Below are 10,928 nucleotides of genomic sequence, written 5' to 3'. Positions count from 1 at the left end.
ATGTAAATGATTTATGGTACAAATTATGAAAAGCAGGAAATGACTTGTACATGACCTTTATTTATCCATGTTAACAAATATCACAATTTAATTTAGGCTTAGCATAGCTATAAAGCCTTTGTGAGATGTGATATATATAAATGATTCTGGATACTATAAAATGATTTTAAATGGAAAAATCTGAGGTAGTAATTTTGATAGCAACCTTGCTCTGTGTAAGAATTTGAAATGTATTTTGACAACTTCAAAACATTTTGCATGTTTTATAATGATTGATTTTGTCAAATATTGTAATTCTAGTGTCTGTGTGTGTGTCTATATATATAAAATAATTTTATGCTTGGCAAGTTATGATGACTGTATTGCAATAACAGTGTAGTAACAGTAGATAATTAACACTAAATGAATGAATCAAAAATTATTTATTTTATTGATCTTATTTTGTTAATGAAATAAAAATATTTATCCAAAAAAATTTTAAACAAAATTTTAGTTATTAAGTCTCTACTGTTCGTATTATTTTTATTTTTTTTCTTGTATATTTTTCATGTTTTATGTTAACTATTTAGTGATATAGCCATATAGTGATATAGCTATGATTAGAGTTTGTGATATAGCCTTTGTTAGGGTGATAGATAATGTTCTATTATCAGTCGATTTTTTTTTTTTTTTTTTTTTTTTTTTTTTTTGTATTTATAATTAAATTTATTGTTTTATTAAATGTACCTGTTTGTTATTTTCATTTTAATTTGGCAATTTAATAAATTTTATTTTAGTTGAAAAAATACTGTTTTCTAGAGATTCAACAAATTTCCTATTGGCAGTCATTGATACTGCTTGCTTATTTTTTAATTCATAGTTTGTGTTTAGCTAGTAGTAACAGCATGGGTTTGTTTTTTTATAAATGTTTTACTTACTAAATGACTGAAGTAGCTTCCTGATACACATTTCAATTTGCAGGAATTGAAATACTTTATTTACAAATAAAGTATTACACTTACAAATAAAGTGTAATTTTGCATGCCCATAAATCTGTTTTGTGTAGACCATGTTAACAAGTGTAATTACAGTTAACATGCATAAATTTGCAATCAGCATATTTTGGGAGTAACGAAAAATTATTCAGTGCAGTAATAATAATAATAATAATAATAATGTAATGAAACAAAATTGTATAAAAGAAATTTTATATCTTCTTAAACTTGTAAACTTAGAGTAACATAGGTTTTTCAAAATTGTTTAATTTTAGATAAGTTAATTTGTCCTCAATTTGCTTTTATTTTTTTAAAAAAGTTTTACGTTTTGTACTTCTTTTATAGCCTGTGAGATTTATTTTTTTTTGTGCAAATGTCTTTCCAGTACTGTTATATGACAAAATATACATTGTGAAAGAGAATATATGCCTGAACCTGACATGATCCATAAAATTGTACAACTAAATACTCTTTGTAGAAGATGTGCTTTACAAATGTGTTGTGCCATTCAAATTACTTTGCCTAATACATAAGTTTTCAGAATTTTGTTTATAAATTTTATGTTTGAAAGAATTATTTTAAAATCTAAAATAAAATATAGTATAAGAGTATTTTGAATTATTGAAATTATGCATAAAACGTCTAGAAATGTCACTGGATTAGACAAGGTAACCTTACATCAGACTTAATATAAAAAAAATGTGCAGCAGCAAAAGTTAACATTTTCCATTAATTTTAAATCTGAAAAAAATTTAACAATATTCTTAATTTAAATATAAAGAGATGGAGAATTAAAATAAACTTTTTGTCTTCAGTCATTTGACTGGTTTGATGCAGCTCTCCAAGATTCCCTATCTAGTGATAGTCGTTTCATTTCAGTATACGCCCTACATTCTACATCCCTAACAATTTGTTTTACATATTCCAAACGTGGCCTGCCTACACAATTTTTTCCTTCTACCTGTCCTTCCAATATTACAGCGACTATTCCAGGATGCCTTAGTATGTGGCCTATATAAGTATGTCTCGTCTTTTAACTATATTTTTCCAAATGCATCTATTTTTTCTTCATCTATTTGCCGCAATACCTCTTCATTTGTCACTTTATCCACCCATCTGATTTTTAACATTCTCCTATAGCACCACATTTCAAAAGCTTCTAATCTTTTCTTCTCAGATACTCCGATTGTCCAAGTTTCACTTCCATATAAAGCGACACTACAAACATACACTTTCAAAAATCTTTTCCTGACATTTAAAATAATTTTTGATGTAAACAAATTATATTTCTTACTGAAGGCTCGTTTAGCTTGTGCTATTCGGCATTTTATATCGCTCCTGCTTCGTCCATCTTTAGTAATTCTACTTCCCAAATAACAAAATTCTTCTACCTCCATAATCTTTTCTCCTCCTATTTTCACATTCAGTGGTCCATCTTTGTTACATCTACTACATTTCATTACTTTTGTTTTGTTTTGTTCTTGTTATTTTCATGCGATAGTTCTTGCGTAGGACTTCATCTATGCCGTTCATTGTTTCTTCTAAATCCTTTTTACTCTCGGCTAGAATTACTATATCATTGGCAAATCGTAGCATCTTTATCTTTTCACCTTGTACTGTTACTCCGAATCTAAATTGTTCTTTAACATCATTAACTGCTAGTTCCATGTAAAGATTAAAAAGCAACGAAGATAGGGAACATTCTTGTCGGACTCCCTTTCTTATTACAGCTTCTTTCTTATGTTCTTCGATTATTACTTTTGCTGTTTGGTTCCTGTACATGTTAGCAATAGTTCTTCTATCTCTGTATTTGAACCCTATTTTTTTTTAAAATGCTGAACATTTTATTCCAGTCTACGTTATCGAATGCCTTTTCTAGGTCTATAAACGCAAAGTATGTTGGTTTGTTTTTCTTTAATCTTTCTTCTACTATTAATCTGAGGCCTAAAATTGCTTCCCTTGTCCCTATACTTTTCCTGAAACCAAATTGGTCTTCTCCTAACACTTCTTCCACTCCTCCTCAATTCTTCTGTATAGAATTCTAGCTAAGATTTTTGATGCATGACTAGTTAAACTAATTGTTCTGTATTCTTCACATTTATCTGCCCCTGCTTTCTTTGGTATCATGACTATAATACTTTTTTGAAGTCTGACGGAAATTCCCCTTCTTCATAAATATTACACACCAGTTTGTATAATCTATCAATCGCTTCCTCACCAGCACTGCACAGTAATTCTACAGTTATTCCGTCTATTCCAGGAGCCTTTGTGCCATTTAAATCTTTTAATGCTCTTTTAAATTCAGATCTCAGTATTGTTTCTCCCATTTCATCTTCCTCAACTTCCTCTATAACACCATTTTCTAATTCATTTCCTCCGTATAACTCTTCAATATATTCCACCCATCTATCGACTTCACCTTTCGTATTATATATTGGTGTACCATCTTTGTTTAACACATTATTAGATTTTAATTTATGTACCCCAAACTTCTCCTTAACTTTCCTGTATGCTCCGTCTATTTTACCAATGTTCATTTCTCTTTCCACTTCTGAACAATTTTCTTTAATCCACTCTTCTTTCGCTAGTTTGCACTTCCTGTTTATAGCATTTCTTAATTGTCGGTAGTTCCTTTTACTTTCTTCATCACTAGCATTCTTATTATTTTCTACGTTCATCCATGAGCAGCAATATATTGTCTGAAACCCAAGGTTTTCTACCAGTTCTCTTTGTTCCGCCTAAGTTTGCTTCTGCTGATTTAATAATTTCCTTTTTAACATTCTCCCATTCTTCTTCTACATTTTCTACCTTATCTTTTTTACTCAGACCTCTTGCGATGTCCTCCTCAAAAATCTTCTTTACCTCCTCTTCCTCAAGCTTCTCTAAATTCCACAGATTCATCTGACACCTTTTCTTCGAGTTTTTAAATCCCAATTTACATTTCATTATTACCAAATTATGGTCGCTATCAATGTCTGCTCCAGGGTAAGTTTTGCAGTCAACGAGTTGATTCCTAAATCTTTGCTTAACCATGATATAATTATCTGATACCTTCCAGTATCGCCTGGCTTTTTCCAAGTGTATATTCTTCTATTATGATTTTAAATTGGGTGTTGGCAATTACTAAATTATACTTTGTGCAAAACTCTATAAGTCTGTCCGTCTTTCATTCCTTTTGCCCAGCCTGTATTCACCTACTATATTTCCTTCCTTGCCCTTTCCAATGCCTGCATTCCAATCTCAAACTATTATTAAATTTTCATCTCCTTTTACGTGTTTAATTGCTTCATCAATCTCTTCGTATATACACTCTACCTCATCATCATCATGGGCGCTTGTAGGCATATAGATGTTAACAATCGTTGTCGGTTTAGGTTTTTATTTTATCCTTATTACAATGATTTTACTACTATGCGTTTTGAAATATTCTACTCCCTTTCCTATCTTCTTGTTCATTATGAAACCTACTCCTGCCTGCCCATTATTTGAAGCTGAGTTTATTATTCTAAAATCACCTGACCAAGAGTCACCTTCCTCTTCCCACCGAACCTCACTAATTTCTACTACAATCACATTTATCTTTTTAAATTTTTCAGCCTACCAACCTTTTTTAAACTTCTAACCATCCACGCTCCAACTCGTAGAATGTTATTTTTTTAATTTTCTGGTGACCCCCTCCTTAGTAGTCCCCACCCGGAGATCTGAACGGGAGACTAGTTTACCTCCGGAATATTTTACCAAGGAAGGCGCCTCCATCATTGCTATATGAAAATGCAGAGCCACATTTTCTTGGAAAAAAGCAGCTGTAGTTTTCCATTGCTTTCAGCTGAGCAGTACAGAGGACTGGGTGATGTTGATATGGTCGTTTAAGTCGTCCTGACTCACGCCCCTAACAACTACTGAAAGAGCTGCTGCCCTCTTTCAGGAATCATTCCTTAGTCTGGCTCTCAACAGATACTTCTCCGATATGGTTGCACCTTCAGTCCAGCTACTCTGTATCACTGAGTACTCAAGCCCCCTCACCAACGGCAAGGTCTCATGATTCATAGAGGAGGTAAAATAAACTGTGATCCTCAATTTTTAAATGGATTTTGATGTAAACTTGAAAATACATTTCTCTCTTTTTTGCTTATATTATCCTTTATTATTATTTTCACCATACATGTAGATGCTTTTATTAATAAATACAATCTAATCTATAAACAGTTTCCTTGGTGTTGTAGCTCTAATTATTAATACTGAAATTTTATTTTTCAGCTTTATATTGAAATCAAGTGGTAATTCTTAAAAATTGTTAGAATGTTTGTATAAAAATTTTTCAATAATATTTAGAAAATGATCCATATTGTTTAGATGTGTAATATTTATACAAATATGAATTCAATAATACTAAATACAAGTTAAACTTTCCCAAGCTATTTATTGTTATATCTACAAATGCAGATTTGCTCAGTGAGCTATTTATGGTTATAACCGCAGCTGTGTTGTGCTGAATGAAATGTATTTGGATATATATCCATTTTCACATTATACTTCATATAGTAAATTGTGCTTTCTGAAATCACAAATATAGAGGTCAAGTATTTCTTATCCTATAATTGATTGTTATGAAATTTTAACATCAATAAAAGAGGTGTTTTGGGTTTGTGGGTGGTTTAGTATGCTTTGTTATATTGTGTTTATGAATAACACAATGTTATGAGGTGTTTTTATGAGCCCAGTTAATTTTTTCCTTGTTTTTTTGTCAATATTCATGATGATGTAAGTTGATTTTCATTAAAAAAATATAGCATTCTTCAAGATTTACCTTGAAAAAAATATGCTCTGCATAACAAACACCATTATGCCTTGTAGCTTGGGAAGGGTTAAGTTGTTTTTTTATAAAGAAATATGTGTTTTTATCATAACAAATAGGAGCTATATTTTAGAAACTGAATTTTCAAAAATAAATAACATTTTCAAAATAAATAAAAACAATGTCCAAAGAAACTTAAATATATTTAATGATATTGTCAAATATAAATAAAAGAATAGATTACAAGGGAATAACAATAACAAGGGAATAATTACAAGGGATTGCAATAACAGTGTAGTAACAGTAGATTATTAACGCTAAATGCATGAATCAAAAGTTATTTTATTGATCTTATTTTGTTAATGAAATAGTTTAGCATTCCCTCACCTGCTGTGCTAAACTATATATACAAATCAGAACATCTATCTCATCTCTAAATGCAGAAACGTACACCAGGGCTATACAGAAAACAGATTTGTTCATAGCACTTGTGCAAGTGATATACCTTGTTTGACATAAAATCAACTGATTTCCTTTTGTATTAAGTTTAGCGACTAAATATGTATTACTGATTTTTTTTTTTTTTTTAAGAATTTCAGGTTTCTAAAAATGTTCAGAATATGAACGTCAAAATATGATCTACCTTTTAAATGCAAGAAAATTTTATCTTGCTGGAAGAATTTAGTAAGTAAATGTGGAAGTCTTGTGACAACGAATGAGCTTTAAAGGACTGATTGCTTTTAAGTATTAATGACAGATCACTAGATTATCCTCTTTTAAGTAAACAACTAAAGCAGAAATAAAATTCATTAAAATGGATAATTTGATGAATTATGTATTTAGTTTCCTCAGATTTCAAAGTTTCAGATAAAAAAAAAACATTTTTTTTGTCCCAGATACTTTTCTCAACTATTCCCTTAGAAGGCAAGAAACTGTGCCTTGATAATTTGTTATAAATTTAAGAGATGATAATTATTTTCATAATTGTATTGTTACTAATGAAATTTGTGTGTTATCAAGATCTTCAAAACAAAAAAAGTCAAGAAAACTGAACATATTGAAATGATGGTGAGCATTTTTTTGAGATCAAAAAGTCTTTTATAACTCAGTGTTCCAATAACAAATGGAACAACAGTAAATTCACAGGCCATGTTAAAACTAAATGCAAAACAAATTATGGTGAACCTATGCATCTCTCCTATACTTTGCTGCAACAACTCAATTATTGCTTCAAAATTTGGCTGTAAAGCATTTGAGCATACAACCTTGAAACAGCTTTCAGTGAATGATTTTTCTTCATTTGTTTCCAAATTTTAAATGTTTGTTAGATTTTAAAGTTATTAAAAAGTATTGTTATAAACATTATGACTGAAAAACTGGATTAACTATTAGAGAATCTGTATAGTAATGGAATAGTAAAAACAGTGACACATTAACAATCTGATAAATTTATTAATTAAAATTGTGACTTTTGTCTTTACGTTTTGGATAAGATGTGTAATCAGTATTGATAACATTAATATGAAATCTGTTGCAGGGTAGTTACAAAGTTAATCATAATTAAACAAAGAAAATGTTAGTAAACATTTTTTTAAATGTTGTTATGAAACAGTAATCTGTTCTGAATAAATAAATAATAATGCTAACTTATGATGTTAAAAGAATGAGTTTAAATTTTTTAATATTGTTTTATTTTATTTTATCCCAACAAGACATTGATGAGGAACTAATACTAACATGCTACTGAAGAGTGAACATTTTTTAAGTAACAACAAATTTATTGGAATTGGCAATTATTCAGAAGATTGTCTATTGGTATAATTGGTTTATCTGCTCCAAAGTTCTCTTTTATTATTTAAATAACATGTAAAATTAGTGAACTTTTTTTTACCTACGAAGTTTATGCTGATAATAGGAGAAACAGAAATTTTTTTCTTCACTATTAAATGCAACAGAATGTGGGCTTCTGTTTTTGAATAAATAGTACACATACTATTTATTCTACAATGAATCTAGATAATAGCGACAAGCAGTAAGCCAGTTTAATTAAAATGTTAACTTCCTTTACATTTATGATTAATCTTCTCTAATTAATCATCCAGTCTAATTAATTAAGACTGGAAATTAATTTTAATCTACCAGTCAATTAATTTTCTCTACCAGTCTCCAAACAAGTTCTGAAGTGTTTATTTTTATTTTTAAAAACTTGTTAGTTTGTAAATTATGGTGTTTATGGGTATTAAACTTTATTTTTTGCAGCTCTCCAAAAGTGTGACTTTTTTTTTTCCTGTTTAGCCTCCGGTAACTACCGTTTAGATAATACTTCTGAGGATAATATGTATGAGTGTAAATGAAGTGTAGTCTTGTACATTCTCAGTTCCAAAAGTGTGACCTAGTTGGCTTAGATCTGAAGAAAACTGCACACCTGTGAAAAATTATTTTATCATCAAAAACTTTTGTCAGAAGACTCATCAATTTACTATTTATCATATGTATCATCTTTTTGATACCACATACTGTTAAATTTTTGATTCTGTTATCTACTGTATGAAAAGGTAAAGGCTACCATAATCTTAATTCATTGTTTCTACTAAGAATACGGGGCCTGCTATTCTGAAAATTGCTGTCCATACCTCCAAATCGATTTAACATATAGTGGAATTCAATGGCATGAGGTTTTCATAAGTACCCAAATTTAGGTTTACCTAGCCTGCGTAGAATAAATATGGTCTAGAGTTTAACCAGTACTGTCTGCTTGAAATTTTTTTTACCTAATTAATTATAGAATCTAACTTTTTATGTTCAATTACAGCAAATTGCTACTTAGGGGAACAGTTTTTTCTGAAATTCTATTGCCAGCCCAAAAGATGCCCCAGTATTTTTCGCTTTGCCAGTTATCAAGATCTTTACAGAAATTGAAATTATGCCAGATCCTAGCTGAGAAATGACCTACAATAGATTGCACTAGTAAAGTCAACTCTGTTCAACTTCTAGAAAAATTGAATGAGAAATCCATTTATCGACATTTATATTGGAATTTTCACCACTCATCAGTTAATTGTTTTAATTATTAATGTACATTTTTTATAGAATTAATACCAGTTTCCATAGTAATAAATGTAATTGATATAGAGTAGTGTCTGGATCCAGATATCTAAAATATAAGGATTAAGGTTTGATATAATTCACATTTCTTTCTGTTCTTTTTCAATCCCAAAATATCTACTGCATCCAGAGTTTTGGATTATATATTTTCTCCATTTTAATCTTATCTTTCTTGCTAGTTTAACTTTCTACATATTGCTTTATTATCGAATGAATTAGATCTGTAAGTTGTAACCCACCAACTTATATAATCTCTTAGTATATGTCACCTGGTTTTCATAAAAAGATTCTTAGTAAATTCAGTCAGGAGTGGCATTTTTCACATTCTACAAAATTCATCTTTCATAAATAATGTAATGGGTAGTTAGCATTTAGTTGTTAAAATAAATAAAATTCTGTTCATACAAATATAAGAATTTTCATATATCTCTTTATGATGTCATCCTTAATTCATCCATGTTTATATTTTTCTATATAAATATCAGTATCTACTGTATTTAATTTTCGTTTTTTATAGATTTTTTAAAAATTACTGATTTGGTTATTAACCACTAAAAAAAGGTCAGCAGCATGCAGTTAAAAGTGGTTCTACTGTTTGTAACTTCAATAATCAACATGAACTGTTTATTAAACGTGGTTTTTTATCTATCTATTTACTTCGTACACTTCAAGATGCTATTCCCTAACACATTCCAGGTAGTAACGAACCTTTTTTATGGTTGCACTGTGCAAAAAAACTCAAAATTTTTGTTGTTCTCTTATCTTAACTCTACCATTTCAATTGTTTCACACTTACATTACTTTTGTTTTATTTCCACCAAAAGAATGTCATTATTAATTCTTAACATCTTTTTTTCTATTATTGATTTCAAATATAAGTTGAATAACAGCTGGAAAAGAATATATCATTTTGTTTCTGAACTTGTCTTATGACTTGATTCTTGTATATCATACTTAGTAAAAAATGTTTTTTGTTTAAATTTGTATAGAACATGTTAGCAGAATTAATATTCTTCAGTTTGTCTTCTAAAGTTAATCTGACTGCTAAAATTGCTTGTCCTGTTCATGTTCTAAAATTGAACTGTTCTTTTTTGAGTGCAGCTTTCACCTCATCTTCTACTAATTGAATTATTTTAATTCATGACATGTTAGATAAGTGACAGTTTGTATATTTCCCTACTACTTTAGGTTGTTAACAATTATACATTTTTAAAATCTGATGTCACTTTTCCAGCCTTATAAAATTATACACTAAAATATAAGCCTATTTAGGCCTGTTTTTCTTAATCAGATTAATAATTCTGATTTTATATAAACATCTAATATGTAATTCTTGACACAATTTTTTAGAGATCTAATAAATTATAATCTCAAAATGTTTGTCCATCGAGATTGTTTCCAATTTCTTTTTTCGTTTATAACGGCAGCTTTTTTTTAGCTCTCTATTGTCTTATTATTTTATATGTATAGTCAAAAGTTTGGAAAATAAAATTTCAACACCTTGAGGGGTGGCCTAGGGGTCGTAACTCAAATATTTTAAATGATAACATACTTTGCATGATAAATCATTTTAAAGGTATCTTTACGATTAGAAAAATGGTATAAATAAAAAGTTGGTACAATGTCTGTACTCAAAAGGTAATGGGATAAAGTTAGGATTTTGAAAAAATTACATTGATTTAAGGAATTGTTATCAGAGATAAATAAATTTATAAAAATTTGATTAAATGGATATTATTGAATAAATTTATTAATAATGTATATATATATATATATTTAGCATAACATTTGCTTATTTACTTAACATTTCATTTTAATAAATGTTTAAAATGTCCTCCTTCTGTTGTTTGACAGTGTGCCATTCTGTTGTGAAAGGATGATACTGCATTATTCAATGATTCCCCAGTGATATTTTGTGTTGGTTGTTGAACTCTTAATTTGTAAATCATCGATATCTTGGGGCTTATTATGAAAACAATATTTTAAGTAGTCCTGTAGAAAGTAATCAAATGGTGACAAGTCAAGTGATATTGCTGACCATTCAGTCAATCCAT

The sequence above is a fragment of the Lycorma delicatula genome, chromosome 6, assembly GCF_047948215.1.
Source record: "Lycorma delicatula isolate Av1 chromosome 6, ASM4794821v1, whole genome shotgun sequence".
NCBI lineage: Eukaryota > Metazoa > Arthropoda > Insecta > Hemiptera > Fulgoridae > Lycorma > Lycorma delicatula.
The sequence above is the reverse complement of the archived record's forward strand: the minus strand, read 5'-3'. Positions refer to the sequence as shown.